This window comes from Homarus americanus, unplaced genomic scaffold, assembly GCF_018991925.1.
Source record: "Homarus americanus isolate GMGI-L3 unplaced genomic scaffold, GMGI_Hamer_2.0 scaffold48354, whole genome shotgun sequence".
Lineage (NCBI taxonomy): Eukaryota > Metazoa > Arthropoda > Malacostraca > Decapoda > Nephropidae > Homarus > Homarus americanus.
In genome coordinates this window covers 485,595-503,464 of record NW_024723833.1, presented here as the reverse complement: position 1 = coordinate 503,464, position 17,870 = coordinate 485,595, and the positions used below count along the sequence as shown (strand labels likewise).

The 17,870-nt window shown below is 44.6% G+C and overlaps 1 protein-coding gene across 1 annotated transcript in view; it reads right to left on the bottom strand.

Annotated features, from left to right (window-relative positions):
- LOC121863713 (cadherin-23-like) overlaps positions 1–536 on the bottom strand; it is a 90,469-nt gene extending 89,933 nt beyond the window's left edge. The window contains exon 1 of the mRNA XM_042362454.1: positions 275–536. The gene's annotated coding sequence lies outside the window, so the exon portion shown is untranslated. The remainder of the gene's footprint in view (positions 1–274) is intronic.
- Between the last annotated feature and the right edge of the window lie 17,334 nt (positions 537–17,870).

Below are 17,870 nucleotides of genomic sequence, written 5' to 3'. Positions count from 1 at the left end.
TGTACTATCTTATAGCTCTTATCTGTGCTATATATATACAGTACTGTTTAACATAATATAAAACAAAAGAGTTAAGTTTTGACGAAGTTTTAATGAATTTTGTATATTATTTGATAGCTTTTCACTGTGCTAAGCCGTGTCCTATATATACTGCCAGGCAAGAGAATTCTACAATTTCTACAAAAAGACATGGATATTCACTTGGTATCATTATACTGCTTTATTGTAAGCACAGATTTCAGTTTGGTGGCTTTACCTTCCAGAGTGACTTTACCTGTATGAATCAGCTGCTGGAGAAAGGTAAAACAGGTTCTTGCGGAACACAGCTTCGTGAGCAGCACATAATTTTATCACAAACACTCTTCTTTACCACATATTTTCCTTTTCTTCGCTTACTTTTCGGACATTGTGGGCACTTGTTAATATATTATCTACTATTTGGTCACACACTTGGCCAACTTAAAGGCATATCTAAGAGTAAAACAGGTGAGGAATAAGGAGCTCCAGTGGAGGCAGTCTTGGCCTACAAGTCTACACTGCTGAGGAACCCTTGAGGGGCCGCGCTTCCAGATGTACGAGGACTGCTTCTTCCGCCTTCATTGTCACTTTTAATGGAGCTTTAATAAATTATTGTTTACCAAATATAACTCCAAAAACGGAGAGGCTACTATTTGTAGAGAATACTTATAAAAAAATATGTAACTAGGAAAACGTAACAAATGGATTTCTTCGTATCCGTGTTAGCAAACAAGTGACCTGGTGGAATTTTCTCCCCCCTAGCGGTATTCTCCCACCTGTTTACCCCCCTTACCATTCCCTCCCCCTTCTCCCTTGCAGCACCGTTCGTTTTCGCTACCCCTACCTCACAACCACCTTCCCCTCTCATTCTCTTAAATAAAGTAAAGCAATTCTTTAATGAATTACTAATATAGGTCACACGTAAACGAGAATGTCCAGGATACTCACGTATGTAAGGAATGTGCATATCTAAACATATAAATGAGTATTATAGAGTAGATAATTTTCGAAAATACGTTAAATTTTGTTTACACACACACACACACACCGAAGGGTCAAGACGTACCTGGCGCTCCTCTCGGAGCAGCCAGGTCAACTGTTAAGTTGGCCCATACCAACCCCCTCCCGTGAACCCTCCTCCCCACCGGAATATCAACAAGTTCTCGCCAGAAGTTACAATTTCATTTAGGAAAGGAATGAAACCAATGTTAAACAGTTTTTTTAGTTTAACAAATTTATTGGCAGAGCTTGTAGTACAGTTTGCCTATTCTGAGTAATTCAGTCAGGTCTTGACACTGAGGGTGGTATCACTTCTCACTGTCACGCAGGACAGAGGTTCACACACAAAGAAATACATCATATTCATTAACAACTATAAATGTATATAGGTCAGGTTCATATGGATAATGTCACTGTTCACTGCCATGCAGGACAGAGGTTCGTACACAAAGAGTTGCATCATATTCATTGACAGTACATATACATATATGTAAACACACACACACACATATACATACATATACGTATATACATACACATATACATGTACACGTACATATACATGCACACACGCACACATACATACATATACGTCGGTCAGATTCATGTGGGTAATGTCACTTTTCACTGCCATACAGGACAGAGGTTCGTACACAAAGAATGCATCATATTCATTGACACTATATATAGGTCAGATTCATGTGGGTAATGCCACTGTTCACTGCCACGCAGGACAGAGGTTCGTACACAAAGAAGGAAATACATCACATTCACCAGCAGCATATATAGGTCAGTGGATCACATACATTGGAGTCATATTCTAATTGAAGACTAATCAGTGTGGGCTAGCAAATTTGGGATAAACAGCAAGAATGTCCTCAAGCACATCTGATTCAATGAAGTAATTACATAGTTCAAGATACAGTAAGTCAGGTGGCCTGAAGTCTTTGACAGTGTCACATTCAATAATATAGTGTTCAAGTGTATGCTTTAAAGGTTTATCACAAAGTTTACATGCTGAGTGTTCCGGTATGGGTACAGCGTTACTAACTTGCCAGATGTGTCTGTATCCTAGCCTAATTCTGGCCATGACTACATCACATTGTCTGGTTCTGTCCTTATGCTGGCCATACCGGTACCTCTTGTTACAAAATTTGTCATATTTACTAATGCTACAACTGTCAGGTCTCTCTGCATTTCTCACTTCTTCTAGATCAGAGTTCATGATTCTGACTTGAATGTTTTTAATTACGGCATTGGACAGACCAAGGTCGCGCAGAGGTGAACAGTGGTGAACAGTGCTTAAGTCAGTGAGAACAACTCAACGGTAACAGTCATACCCAAGTTAACCTTCACACAGTGAGGTCCCAGGTACCCAGTGATAACGACCCGTGAGACCCAACAACAACCAGCGATGTGTTAATCCGTCTACGATAGGAAGGCCTGGGACCACACCTCACTCATATAACACCATCTGTGAGGGAATTACTACACCACGTCAGGTCCCTCATAACACCATCTGTGAGGGAGTTACTACACCACGTGAGGCCCCTCATAACACCATCTGTGAGGGAATTACTACACCACGTGAGGCCCCTCATAACACCATCTGTGAGGGAATTACTACACCACGTCAGGTCCCTCATAACACCATCTGTGAGGGAACTACTACAGACCACGTGAGGCCCCTCATAACACCATCTGTGAGGGAATTACTACACCACGTGAGGCCCCTCATAACACCATCTGTGAGGTAATTACTACACCACGTCAGGTCTCTCATAACACCATCTGTGAGGGAATTACTACACCACGTCAGGTCCCTCATAACACCATCTGTGAGGGAATTACTACACCACGTCAGGTCCCTCATAACACCATCTGTGAGGGAACTACTACAGACCACGTGAGGTCCCTCCTAACACCATCTGGGAGGGAGTTACTACACTACGTGTTTGCTGTTCAACACCTACATTAATCTGTATGTTCACTGTATGTTCCTTTACCTTTCTCTAATGAAGGCTTTTGTTAAACCACCAATGTATGTAATAAGTCATTTATGTCCAATGTATATTTTCAGCCTTCGGATTGCAGAACTTTTTCAATAAACCGTTAATTATTATTATTATTATTATTATTATTATTATTATTATTATTACACACACACACAATGAATGTATGTATGCATGCATACAGATACACACATACTAGCTCATGCATCAACTGCTTAAGTCAAATACATAAACTCTCGCTACAATTATTCTTCAGAGTGACCATGTGAATAAAATTGCCCCCACAAAATCTTACACTAACCTTGTATTTCAACACACAAAAGTAAGGTAATTTAAGAAAGATTCCAGGGGGAAAAGGGTGGACATTATACAAAGGAGGAGTTTTTAATATTTAATATCAATAATGACTAATTATAAAGACAAATTTTAACCGCTAGCCCTACACCAGTGCCGGAGTTTTAATATTTGATAACAATAGTAGTTAATAAATAAGACAATAAATCCTAACCGCTAACCTTACACCAATGCCCTAACTAAACATATAAATATCCTAACTAGATACAAACTAAAACATGGGGGACAAGAGCAAAGAGGAGCCAGAGAAAAACTTAAGCCATCTATTTCTCTCTGCGATGAATGTTATGGTACAGTCACCCAAAAAGTCATGTCGCGAACCACAATTCAGACTCGTGAACCCGAAGCAGTAGACACTGATACATTATTCTGTCCATAAATGCTTTGGATTCAAGAGTCTGAATCTCGGGGTTCATGGTTCGCGACAGGACTTTTTTGGGTGACTGTACGTGGGATGATTAAGGCGGTCACTTGAAGCGCAGGAACCCGGGGAAGGTAAAGGTCCTTAGGGCGAGTCACTGTTCCAGGACAGAGGATGAGAGTGAACTGCTTTACAGGGCGAGATACAGGCCCCTCGTTCCCTTTGTGGTTCACGGGAGAGGCTCGAGTGTTATAATAAAAATTTGACCTCTTTTTTCATTATTTCTCTTTTTATAGGATTAAGGCGATAAGCAGATTGTTTTATGGGTTGAACATCTGGGGAAATGAGGGTGACGTCATGCTGGCGAAAACTGCAAAACCCGGGGAGATCATCAGTGGCTGAATTGAATTGAATTGAAACAGTTTATTTAGCCAGAAAAACACAGATACAGAGTGGATAATAATAGCAATATTAACATGGCTCAGCCAGTTGAGAACCCGAGCTCTCCTGTAGGCACCTGATATATACTATACATTTATCTCAAGGAAGTATTATGTAACAGTTAGTATCATCTGGAATAGTACAATAGCATGGTGGTGATAAGAACATCTCAGAATGTTACGACGGTTATCACTTCAATATTTATTTATTTTATTTATTTTTTTTTTTTTTATTTATATTATAAGTACATTGAACCCTCACTTTACGCGGTTAATACAACCCACAGGGTACCGCGGAAAGTGAGAAACGCATAAAGTGAACAACATAACATATGGGATTAATTGAAATAGAGACCGGCTGACCCCCAAACTCCACTTTTTGACGACACACAATTATGTTGTAGTAAAAATATTATCTTAACTTTATGATGGTATGCACACACAATTAATATAGAAGAGGTTAGGTTAGGAAAAATAAAGGTTAGGTTAGGAAAAATAAAGGTTAAGTTAGGAAAAATAAAGGTTGGGGTTAACACTTACGTTAGTAGAAGAGATGGGTCGGCGAACGGGAATGGAGGCTGGTTCCGAGGCAGAGGGCAGGCTACTGGCCCTCAGGTGAGTCACCATCACTGTCATCCACACTTGTCAGGGCCTCCCTGACAAATCCCTCAAAGTCATCATCACTGTCTCTGCCTCTGTCACTATCACTGGCTTGGGTTGGCTGTGGTGGGTTGCGGGCGAAGAACTCTGTTATGCTTTGCTGACGGCTGGTGTTTATGTTGTCGTGATAAACCTTGATGTAGGGCTCCATAGTCTGCAACAGCTGGGTAGTGAACATTTCATACCTGTTTGCGTCAGGGTCGTCGGAAAGGAGGACCTTGACTTTCTCGATACACTCGATGGCACCCTTAACATTACTATGGGATAAGTGGTGTTCTTCTTGGGATGACGCACCACCTGCCTCTTCACTGACGTCATCATCATCTACCATCTCGTCGGTAGTCACATCAGGATCCCTTATCACCTCCAGGATATCGTTGGTGGTCTCGGAGAAGCCTGCAGCTGTAACACTCTGCGCAGCTTCTCTGGCAAGGTCCACTGCTACTGCAACAGTCTGAACCTTACCAGTCACAGATTGACTCTGCCTAACGGCCGGAATGCCTTGCAACACATGTCTCCATGCGTGACGAACAGTTGCTACAGACAGCTGATCCCATGCCTCCACCAAGAAGTCCACAGCTTTCTTGATGTTGAATGTTCTCCAGAATTGTTTTAAAAGTACTTGTTGCTCTGCCAACTGTTGATCCTCATCGTCTTCGCTCTTGCTATCGGTGTTGGTGTCACTCAGGTTACGCAACTCTTCCCTGGTGTTGGTGTAGTCGTTCAGGAGCTTGAATTTTTTAGTAGAGATGCAGCTTTTACATTACAGATTAACTCTTGGTCCATGGGCTGTAATATAGACGCAGTGTTGGGAGGAAGGAAGACCACTTTTACGTTGGGGTGACGATCTAACAGTAGGGGCGAGTGTCCTGGTGCGTTGTCCAGCAGCAACAAAATCTTGAATGGCACATTCTGTTGCTCACAGAATTTCTTCACATCGGGAACGAAACAGTCATCAAACCAGGAGAGGGACAGTGTAGAGAACATCCACGCCTTACGTGCGGTCAGCCGGTGGACATTTAGCTTGGTCATGTCCATGCTCTTGAAGGCGTGCGGCTTGCGTGCTGTGTGGATCACCGATAACTTGAGCTTACAGGTACCGGAGGCATTGGTGGTAAACAGGACGGTGATGCGCTCCTTCTGCAACTTCTGGCCCCGACACTTGCTGGCATTCTTCACAACGAAGGTCTTGGAAGGTAGCTTTTTCCAAAAAAGACCAGATTCGTCCATGTTAAACACCTGGTCGTCGGTGTAATGTCCTTCCTCCATAATCTCACGTAAAAACGGAGGAAATTCCCTTGCCGCAACACGGTCAGCACTAGCTTCTTCACCACCAATGTTGATATTGGTGATCTTGTTCCTCTTCTTAAACCTCTGTAACCACCCAGAGGAAGCTTTAAAGGGTTTGGGCTCTGTAATTCCCATCTTTCGTGACACTGCAGCATACAGTTCACGTGCGTACTCCTTAACAGAGCGCGTGTCCACCGCCATGTTCCGTCACGCCTGACGCACCAAGTACCTCACAATTAATTTTTCTGTCTTGAGAAGCACCTGGTTGTGAAAATACTTGATCATAGAAGCACCTGTAGACTTTGTGATGTTCATGTGCTCCTTTATCTTGACTGCATCTTTCTTTATCGTCCGGATCGTAGATTCGTTCACACCATGCTGGCGTGCCAAATCAACCTGTCTTGTTCCTTTCTCCAACTCTTGGATGATCTTGTACGTCACCTCGTAGCTTAGGGCGGCTGGGTCCAGGCAAGGAAAGGTTTCTCTCTGGGGGCGGTGGTTTGGCGGAAGCCATTTTACAGAACAATGGATGCATGATTACACGGAGTGGCCTGGAGGGATGAAACTGCCGCGGCTAGGTCAAGCGTCGTCTTTCCTCCCTCCCTCCCTCCCCCGGGTGGACACGTCATATTACTTTAAACCAATTACAGCTAGCAGCGGAGGGAGGTAGGGATGCATGGCCAATCACAGTCCGATACGTCATATGACGTCAATGATAACGCAACAGAGACATGCACTGCGCAACCTCACCGCGCGGGTTGCCCAGGCGGAGGCGGGAGCAGGCGGGAGGGGCAAATCTAAAAATAGCGTCGAGCCGGACACTCTCCGCGTAAAGGGGTACACGCACCGCGGAATGTGAGCATCCCGGTTTCGGCAGGGTACCGCGTAAACGTGGAAACGCGGAATGTGGGACCGCGTAAAGCGAGGGTTGACTGTATATGCATAAATTATAGTGGAATTGATAAAACGTAAATATAATGAGGGAGCAACACAACATGGGTTGTACAGTATTAAAGTTGAACAAGAGGACAGAGTTGTCAGGATTATGTCTAGTTGGTAAATATATTTATTGCAATGGTAATTTCTCATCTATTTACATGATAATTTCCGATAAAACGTTTTTGATGGTACAATAAAAGCAGGCACTGTATATATATATATATATATATATATATATATATATATATATATATATATATATATATATATATATATATATATATATATATATATATATATATATATATATATATATATATATATATATATATATATATATATATATATATATATATATATATATATATATATATATATAGTAGGTATTACAAGATATTGACTATAAGGCACTGAATGCTGCATAGATCTGCCACTCAACTAACTCAACACAGCTAGGATAGCTACTTATGTATTAGGATATTTAATTTTAAGGTAATAAAATGGTGGCGAAGGTATGGCTATTAGGGGAGGATGGAGGCCAATAAAAAAATTACAAGAAGTAATATTACTTAAACTTAGATATTTTTAAGAGATGATTTAAAGGAAGGGAGCGTCGTCTTTGCTCAGATGGGTGGGGGTAAGTTGTTCCACACCTTCACACCTGATATTTTATGGATGTCTGGGACTGAGAGGAGCGAATAGGGTTTAGTGGCTCTGGTGCCTTAAGTTGTATCTCTGATTATTCCGGAACTGGAAATAATTATTGTCAAGCAAGTGGTTGTTAGATTTGTAAACAAAGAGGGCACAACAGTAGGTGTTAATATCTTCGAATTTTAACATTTTCAATTTAGCAAATTTTTCGTTTGTGTGATCTGTTTTTTTTTCAAGTAGGCCAGTGTCCGTACAACTCTCTTTTGTGCAGTAATCAGGGATTGTGTTTTTAAAGAGCCAGAGGCCCCCCCAGAGTGTGTGACAGTGTATCAGGTGTTGGTAAACAAGATCATGATAGATTTATTTTATTGCTGTGAGAGTGAGTGACTGTCGGGTGTGATACATGATACCGTACTGTTTATTGACTTTACTGTGAATGACTTCTCTGTGGTTTCTCCAGTTAAGTTTCTCATCAACAATAACTCCGAGGAATTTAGCATTTTGTTCGCGTTTGAGGACTGTATTACCAAGGTACAGGGGGTCCAAGTCTGGGGTGAGTTTTTCCTTCTGTGAAAGATCGTGAAGTGGGTTTTCTCGAGGTTTAAGGTCAGTTTATTACGTATTACCCAGGTCCTGACTTAGTCAATTCAGTGTTCATAGTTCTCACCAAGGAATGGAGATCTGAGTTGCTGGCATAGAGATTACCATTGTCTGCAAATAAGTTGTATTTTATGAGTGTGCTGGCGTGGACTTTGTCGTTTATGGACAACAAAAACAGTACTGGACCGAGAATGGAACCTTGGAGGACGCCATACAAGATTGGCGAGGAGTCAGATTGGTGATTATTATAGCAGACATACTGCATTCTGTTGGACAGATATGAGGTAAAACAATTGTGGGACAGGCCCCTAACGCCTGGGGTATGGGAGTAACAAATGTTTTAAGTGGTCCCTTTGTGTTTGAGGTAACGTCAAAGTGAGAGTCAAGATTACCGACGATGTCGCTGTTTTTAGGGTTTCAACTAGGGAGAGGAAGATTGAACTCTTCATCTAAGTCAAATACTCTAGAAAAGGGAGTGACTGTCTCAGACTCTTGGACCAAACTAATATTACACATGGCACTGGGAATTACATTTTGTCCCTTTGTGGAGTCTTCCTCTGGCTTCCTGTCAACATAAGCTTTCATGAGATTGATATGGACCAGTTGTGAATTTTTCCACCGGTCAGGAGTATTGACGACATAATTTAGAGAATTGAGTTTCTGGGAACAATATTTTTTTAGCATGGATTTTAATGTTTGGCGAAACCGTTTCAGGCAGCCTTGGGTTTGGGAGTCGTATGCCGATGAGGTTATTTGTGTGATGTTTAAATCACTTAAGACTTGTTGGAACAGATGGCTAGTAAAGTTGGTGTCTTGATCAGATTGAATTTCTTTTGGTATCCCAACAGATGTAAACAGATTTAGAAAACATTTAGTGATAGTTTTTGATGTAATGTTTCTCAAAGGATAAGCTTCAGGATACCTAGTAGAGGTACACAATATAGTGAGTAAATATTGATTGCCCTTTTTGGTTTTAGGCAAGGGGCCAACACAGTCTATGACTATTTTTTCAAAAGGTTCTTTCACTACAAGGATTGGTTTAAGAGGGGCTGGTGGAATATTTTCATGAGGTTTACCGACCATTTGACGAACATGGCTCGATTTAACAAAATCAGTAACATCTCTTTTAAGTCCAGGCCAGTAAAAGTGTGAGAGTAACTTCTTATAGGTTTTAAGGATTCCTCGATGTCAGGATAATCCATCATGAGCCAAATCGATCATGGTTTGACGAACAGATTGGGGTATAACAACTTGGTGGACTTCAGCCCATGAATCCAATTGTTTTAATTCTGGAGGCCTTTATGCCCGCATCAAGATACCTTCATGGACATAGAAACAAGGAGTTTAATTTATAACTTTGTTCTCCTGAGCAATGTGTCTGAATTTAGCTAGGGAAGGATCTGTAGTTTGGGCTTCTATTAAATATCTTTAGAGATGGCTTTAGAGTAAACTTTTTCAATAGCTGGCAAGGTTGATGGTGGGGTAGTAGCCTTTTGGGACCTAGTTACAGCACAAGCAGGGGAAATGTGAGGTTGGGTTAGATCTAGTTCCTTGGTGGGACTTTCAGGCAACGGGGCGTCAACTACTTTTACGTTAGGAACTACCCATTTTCCCGCTACGTCATTGCCTAATAGTAAGTGTAATCCCTTAATTAGAAAACACAGTTTTCTGACAGCTGCTTGTATTTCTCCTTTTAGAAGATCACAATTTAGGTAAACCTTAGCCAAATTGTATGGATGATTAGACGAGAGATCCTCTATTAGAATCTTCTCCCCTGTACAGGCAGTATGTATGTCAGGGAGGGCGCTATCAAAATGCTTTGGACAGCTACTGTGTCCCTTAGGATAGTGATGGGATAGGCTTTAGTATATTTTGACAATGAAATGATACCTTGGAACTTATAGTCCTTGAAGAGATCTTGTTGGGGGGTATACATGTTAGCACTAGCAACAGGCTTTTTACTTTTACTTTTATCCTCTTCACCACTGATCGGCTCGTTAGCCATTTCGGCAATCTGTCAAGTCTTTGATTACTTTTCCTTTTCTTTTATCCTCTTCAGCAAAAGATCGGCTCGTTAGCCGCTTGGACGATCGGTCACGTCTCTGTTACGCACTGTTGGCAAGTACTGGGCATGTACCGGCTCCTGAATGTACCTGAACCCGCTCCAGTGTTGGTCAAGTCTTGTCTTGAAAGAACTCACACTCGGTGCCATCACAACACTTTCTGGTAGATTGTTCCAAGAGTTCACAACTCTTACTCCGAAAAAGTTTGCCCTCACAGTTCTCTGGGCTTGCGGCTTCTTCAGCCTTGAGCTGTGACACCTTGTGGTACGAACGCTCGCCAGCTCCAGGTAAGGGCACTACACTGGGTAGTGCCCCTTGAGATGCATATACACCTCAATCAGGTCTCCCTTTGCCCGTCTAAAGTATAAGTTAGGCAAGGTCAGGCGTTCCAATCTCTCAGGGTAGCTGAGGTGCCGTAGGTCAGGCACCAGTCTGGTGGCCCTCCTTTGGACATTTACAATCAACTGACAGTCCCTAGCATATCTTGGGGACCAGACGGGGTGACAGTACTCCAGACGGGGAAGCGCTTCACTTTTCAAGATTGTCACGAGGGACGGACCGTCTAGATTTCTGAACGACCTTCTTATAAGACCTAACAATTTAGTTGCCTGATTTACCTTCTTTTCGCAATGGCCCGAGAACTTCAGCTCATTGTCATCATACACACCTAGGTCCTTTTCACATTCAGTCTCAATTAATGCAGTTTCTTCGTCCCGTTGGAGCATATGATACGCCTCCTTACCGTTGGTACGTCCCAGGTGCATCCTCTTACAATTCGTGACATTAAATCTTGGCAGCCATTTCCTCTACCATTCTTGGAACTCACAGAGATCCTTCTGCAACTCTTCACAGTCTGCTCGGTTCTTAATTTCCCGAAATAACCTGGCTCATCCGCAAACATTTGCATGGAGGCATGTACAGCGTCAAGCATATCATTTATGAAGCAAACAAACAACAGCGGGCCCTGTGGTACCCCGCTTGAGACGGGTACACATGATGATTTTGTGCCATAATCACCACACACTGCTTGCGGTCATGTAGAAAGTCTTCGATCCCCGCAAGGACATTTCCCCGAATTCCGTACCCTTCCAGTTTAATTTTTAGCCTTTTATGGGGTACACTGTCAAAAGCCTTGGGAAAATCTAGGTACAGTATATATTCTCAATATTGCCACCCTGTTCGAGAATATGGGTCCAAATATCCAGTACCTTGAATAAGTGTATTAAGCGCCCCGACATAAAACCGTGTTGGCAATACTTTACAAGGTTGTTTCGTAGTAGATGTTCCATCATGGCATCTCTTATAATGCTCTCAAGCACTTTACATACTATGCTGGTCTTTAGTTGTTCGTGGAGTGAAGATCACCCTTCTTGAAGATAGGACTCACATAAGCCATTTTCTAATCACTGGGGATCTTTTGTTCATCCAGACATTTACAGAAAAGGATCTTCAGGGGCTCGGCAAGCTCGTTGCACAACTCTCTTAGCACTCTAGGATGCACCATGTCAGGGCCGGGACTCTTATGAACCTTTAGCTTTGACAGTATATTTCTAATACCCTCTTCTGTGAACACAATGTGGGTCAGCGCTGTGTCGAACCGTCTGTCCTCAAACTCAGGTAGGTTGCATCCTCTCTTGTGAACACCGAGGAAAACAAGCTGTTCAATGCCTCAGCTTTGTCCCGGTCAGAATCTGCATAATTACCATCTTCAAGCCTTAGGTCCGATACTCCTATTCGCGTTTTTAATTTCGACTTTGCATAGCGATAAAACGCCTTTGGACTTGACCTCGCGTGCGACCAGTCTCTGGAACTCCTTTTTAGCCCTTCTACACTGACTTTGCTTGGTTCCTGGCTCTAGCATACATACATCCTCCTGTCCTGCTCATCGTTTGACCTAACCCACGCTTTGAATTTCTGGGTTTTCTTAACTTTGTCAACCGCCGCATGGTTCATGTGTAGGGGTCTCCTTGTATTCCTAGAGGCACTGAGTTTGGTCTTGGTATATATTTATCGATCAAATGGTTCACTTTACTAGCTATGATATTCAGCATAGTGTATGCATTCTCATGCCTTATTGAGTCAGGCCAGTGGATACCTCTCATCTCCTCCCTCATCCCGTTGTAATTTTCCTTGTAATATGTGCACCTTGGCCTGGTTTTGTCGTAAACTAAGTAACACTTAAATCTAAATGACATCATTGGTGACTGGTGCCAACTGGGGCAAGGTGTTCCAGTTTGGCCACCATATCCTCCTCGTTTGATATGATGAGGTCCAGTGGCCTGGGTGTTTGCTCCCCTCTGTAATGTGTCGGGTCTCTCACATGTTGGAACAAAAAATTATCTCTCAGAGTTTCTACAAAAAGAGTAGTGGAGTTATTTAAGTCATTTGGCGTGAACTCGTTTCTCCAGTCGATGTCGCCATAGTTAAAGTCCTCCAAGATAAGGAGGTGGCTAGGGTTGAGCATCGCTGCATTGTCTATTAAGGCTCTTAAGTTCCTTTATTTTATTAAGCCACAATTAGGTGATCTGTAGATACACCCGACAATAAGTAAGTCCCCTCCATTTAATTTAATTTGATACCACTTGGATTCTTCAAAAACATCCTTTCCCTGTACCCTCGCCTGGCTGGCTCTTAGGCCTTGCCTAGCATAATTAACCACACCCCTCTTGCAAGTTTCTTGAGAAAGGTTCGTAAATAAGTCATATCTGCCAATACTGAACTCACATTCCTTCGCGTCGATTCTCCTGTTCTTGTACAACAGTTCTACAACTCCTACTATATCGGGATGGTTTACCTTCAGTAGTGTTTCAAACTCCTCTCTCTTTTCAAGGAAAGTGTCAGTATTAGTGTACATGACATTCAAGCCTGTGTTTGTTCTCGGTAACGTCTCTGCTCTCGGTAGTAAATGCGGCCTCCTTCCATTCACAGAAGCTGCAGCATTTGTTAAGTACGCTGTATTTTGGTATTTTGCAGGGTGTGGTTACAAATGTCATTGTTTACACGGCGCTCGCCTCCTCCCAGGTGGGAGGTAGAGCTGGTGCCTCCTCCCAGGTGGGAGGTAGAGCTGGTGCCTCCTCCTGGCTGGGAGGTAGAGCTGGTGCCTCCTCCCAGGTGGGAGGTAGAGCTGGTGCCTCCTCCTGGCTGGGAGGTAGAGCTGGTGCCTCCTCCTGGCTGGGAGATAGAGCTGGTGCCTCCTCCTGGCTGGGAGGTAGAGCTGGTGCCTCCTCCCAGGTGGGAGGTAGAGCTGGTGCCTCCTCCCAGGTGGGAGGTAGAGCTGGTGCCTCGTCCTGGCTGGGAGGTAGAGCTGGTGCCTCCTCCTGGCTGGGAGGTAGAGCTGGTGCCTCCTCCCAGGTGGGAGGTAGAGCTGGTGCCTCCTCCTGGCTGGGAGGTAGAGCTGGTGCCTCCTCCTGGCTGGGAGGTAGAGCTGGTGCCTCCTCCTGGCTGGGAGGTAGAGCTGGTGCCTCCTCCTGGCTGGGAGGTAGAGCTGGTGCCTCCTCCTGGCTGGGAGGTAGAGCTGGTGCCTCCTCCTGGCTGGGAGGTAGAGCTGGTGCCTCCTCCTGGCTGGGAGGTAGGGAGGGTGGAGGGTGTACCGCTGCCCCCTGGCTCTGTGTTGGCGCTCTTGCTTCCACTACCCTCCCCCTGGATATAACCCATGTACACCCGTCCCCTTTCCTCCTCGACTCCTCCTTCCTCTGCTTCAAATCCTGCAGGAGCTTCTTGTGCTGTTCCCTCTACATTACCGTGCGATCTGGGTGAATGAATACATTCCAAAATGCCTCGCTCCTTGCTAAGTTTTTGCCTGCCGAATTACCTCCCATTTCTTCTCCTCACTCACTAGTGAGACCCTGAGGGGGGGCCAGGATTGTCACCTTGCTTTTGTCCCTGCCTCCTCACATCCTGAGGGGGAGATGGCATGTTCAGGACCTCTTTACAAATACACGTATTCTCTTGTCATGTGTTTTCCTACTCTCAGCTTCCTCCGACTGGTTATCAGGGACTCCTGCACTGGAAACATTCCCGTTGTTCCTCCTCTCCCCTAACAGTAGGTCTGCTAGTTGCTATCTCTTCGACACACTTCTTCAGAGTCCCAAGCTGCTGTAGAACCTGCTCCGATCCTGCATTACTCTCTGCCACTTCCCGTGGCCCTGCTAAGGCCTGAGCATGACTCCTCTTCACTACCACCTCCATTATATCGGCTACTTCCTCAGTCTTAGCAAGGATCTCTTTCCCAACTTGTTCTAGTTTGGCAACCAGCAAGGATCCAGTTTCGTATATTTTAGTCCCTATGAAACTCGTTCTCCTATGACGTGCAACTCGCCTCTTTCACCTTAACTATGTAGTCAGGGAAATACCAGCAACAGCCTTTAAGCTTTACTACATTCTGGACCATCCTAAACGCTGCATTTGTCAGGCCCGTACAATCTACACCCGACGTCGCCCTGCGGTAATCGCATGTCAACAGATTTCCTGATGCCACTTCAGCCCCTGATTCCATACCCTTCAAGGTGCAGACAGTAGTGGATACTCTCCCCTACAACTGCCAACTGCCGTTTTGTCGCTGACCAGCCGACCCCGCTGCGAGTTTCTGAGACCAAGCATCGCTTTCGGACTGCGCGGTCATTGGCCAGTTACCGCCTTTCACCTCAGCCAATCAGCAGCGCCGCTCACTTCCGGCAGACTTGATTAAATACCCCCAGCCTTGCCGTGAAGATGATTCTACTGAACGCCCTCAACCATATAGAATATTAGTCCCACAACAGGGAAACACATCCTCTGTGGTACAACTACCAGCCAAGTAGGCGGCTCTTTCCAACACAAAAGGCCCAAAAAGGGCCCGTCACGTGACACAGGCCTTAATATCCCCAACAGCAGCGGTCCTCTTCTGACCATAACGTCGACAAACCACAGCTATGTCGCGACCAACCCAAGAGACCCCAGCCCCCTCATTCAAATGAATTTCTAAGAGAGAATGGCACAGCATCAGCAGCTGACGCATCACTGACAGACTGCCTATGAGGGAGGGAGGGAGGGAGGAGGCATGGCCATCAGGATCATGGGCCAGGGGAGTCGTGCATCGAGGCCATTCGTGGGCTTGGATACGTCGACCTTCCCTGCGAAGACCTCCAAAGGTTACCCGAGTTTCCCATCAATACAAGCAATGGTGGCCCGACATGATTTTCACATGGGTGGTGGAACCAACATCGTCACCTGTCTTCTTGTCATGAGCCTGAACACATACATTACACCACACAAGTTCAGATTTTCTTACACCTACACCAAGGGGCATAGCTGACACTGATCGACCTTACAGAAGCATACTGGAACATCCCGACTCAACAAGAGATACTGCAAGTTTTTCTCCTTCCAGATGGGTCGGGATGTCATGTCCTTCACAGTCCTTCCCTTCGGTTTGTCAATGGCTCTTCTGGTCTTTACCAAGTTAACCATGGTGGTAGCAAAGTAATGCGACAGAATCGATGTGCTAATGTACCTCAACGCTGTCTTGTGACGGCTTACTCCAAGCAGGAAACTGCCAACTGGATCACAGCAATCAAAATGGCGGAATTAATGGGTTCATCAATTTGAACTTTGCAAAATCCAACCTCGACCCTACTACTACTACTACTTTGCTGTCACCCATAATCGAGTATGGAGATCATCCAGCATTGATACAATGATTTGAGTTATTAAGGATGTCACCTTTGTTGGTGAGCTCTGAGGGTACTCGAGAGGCTGATACGGCACCGGCAGGACCGTCCACAGATGTTGCACGTGTGGAGGGCTACATCTAGTTCAGGAGGGGTGGCGGCAGCGTCTTTCCGGTGTTGGCGCTTGTCTGCCTTGGTATGCAGTCGGGCTAACTCGAAAGTATTGACACCTTCTCGTGTGGTGCTCCTCCAAGCATTACAGTGTGGAGTAATCGTCACCCAGGTGAGCGAGTCTATTTGGCACTTTTTCAGGTTTGTCTTAAGACTATCCTTATACCTTTTCAATTGCCCGCCAACGTTACATTTACTATTCATTAGGTGACTGCAAAGTCGCCGCTTTAGCAGTCTACTGTCGCCCATGCGGGTAACATGGCCAATGCAACGTGTTATTCATGGATAATGGTAGCCTCGATGCTCCTACAGTTGGTGTCAGTAAGGATACTGGCATTTGTTTTCTTGCCTTCCCAACGAACTCGGAGGATGGAACGTAGAATACGTTGGTGAAAGTTTTCAATTGTCTTGAGGAGGGTGTGTAAATTTTCAGAAATTGATTTTTGTGAAAACGGCAGGTGATAATTCTGTAGATTTATGTGTAAGAAGTTCAGAAATATCTTTAATTTCAAGTTTAGATAATATTTAGCTACATCTATTTGTCTTTAAAGTTTTCACATTGATGCACTGTAGTATGTGTTTAGGTAGATAGAGAGGAGAATTTGTGGGTCAGGGCTGTGGAGGTGTCTTTGGGCGAGGTGAAGCTGGAGGTGAAGCAGACATTCATTCAGGGCTTAGACCGATTGTTTGACATTCTCTCCTGTAAGTGCCAGATCAGGAGCTGTACTAAGGTGGACTGCAGCCCAATTGTGCCAGAGAGGCTCACATAGACTGTAGCTGCAGCAGGGAGATGAAGATTCCAGTGAAGGAGCTGCTTTACATAAAGGGACAAAGGGAGAAGGTAGGAAGTGTGGGACCACATCAGATAGGACCTGTAGACATTCCTGAGCATAGGAGGCAGTGCTTCCCCATCTGGAGTACTGTCACCCCATCTGGTCCCCGAGATATGCTAGGGACTGTCAGTTGGTTGAAAATGTTCAAAGGAGGGCCACCAGACTGGTGCCTGCACTTCGGCACCTCAGCTACCCTGAGAGATTGGAGCGCTTGAACTTGCCTAGCTTATACTACAGACGGGCAAGGGGGGACCTAGTTGAGGTATATAAGCATCTCAGGGGGCACTACTCAGTCGAGTGTCCTTACTTGGAGCTGGCGGACGCTCGCCCTACAAGGGGTCACAGCTCAAGATTGAAGAAGCCGCAAGTCCAGAAAACTGTGAGGGCAAACTTTTTCGGAGTGAGGGTTGTAAACTCTTGGAACAATCTACCAGAGAGTGTTGTGATGGCACCGAGTGTGAGCTCTTTCAAGACAAGACTTGACCAACACTGGAGCGGGTTCAGGTATATTCAGGAGCCAGTGCATGCCCAGTATTTGCCAATTGTGCATGATAGAGACGTGACCGATCACCCGGGCGGCTAGCGAGCCAATCTTTTGGTGAAGAAGATAAATGAAAGGGAAAAGTAATCAGAGACGTGATCGATCGCCCAAGCGGCTAACGAGCCGATCTGTGGCGAAGAGGATAAAAGTAAAAAGTAAAAGAGGCTAATAGAATGGAGGTGGTTGCTAAGAGGAGTTATGCGGACGTATTAGGAGGGCCACGGGGGGGGGCGGAGAGTAATGCAGAATCAGTACAGGTTCTACAGCAGATTGGGACTCTGAAAAAGTGT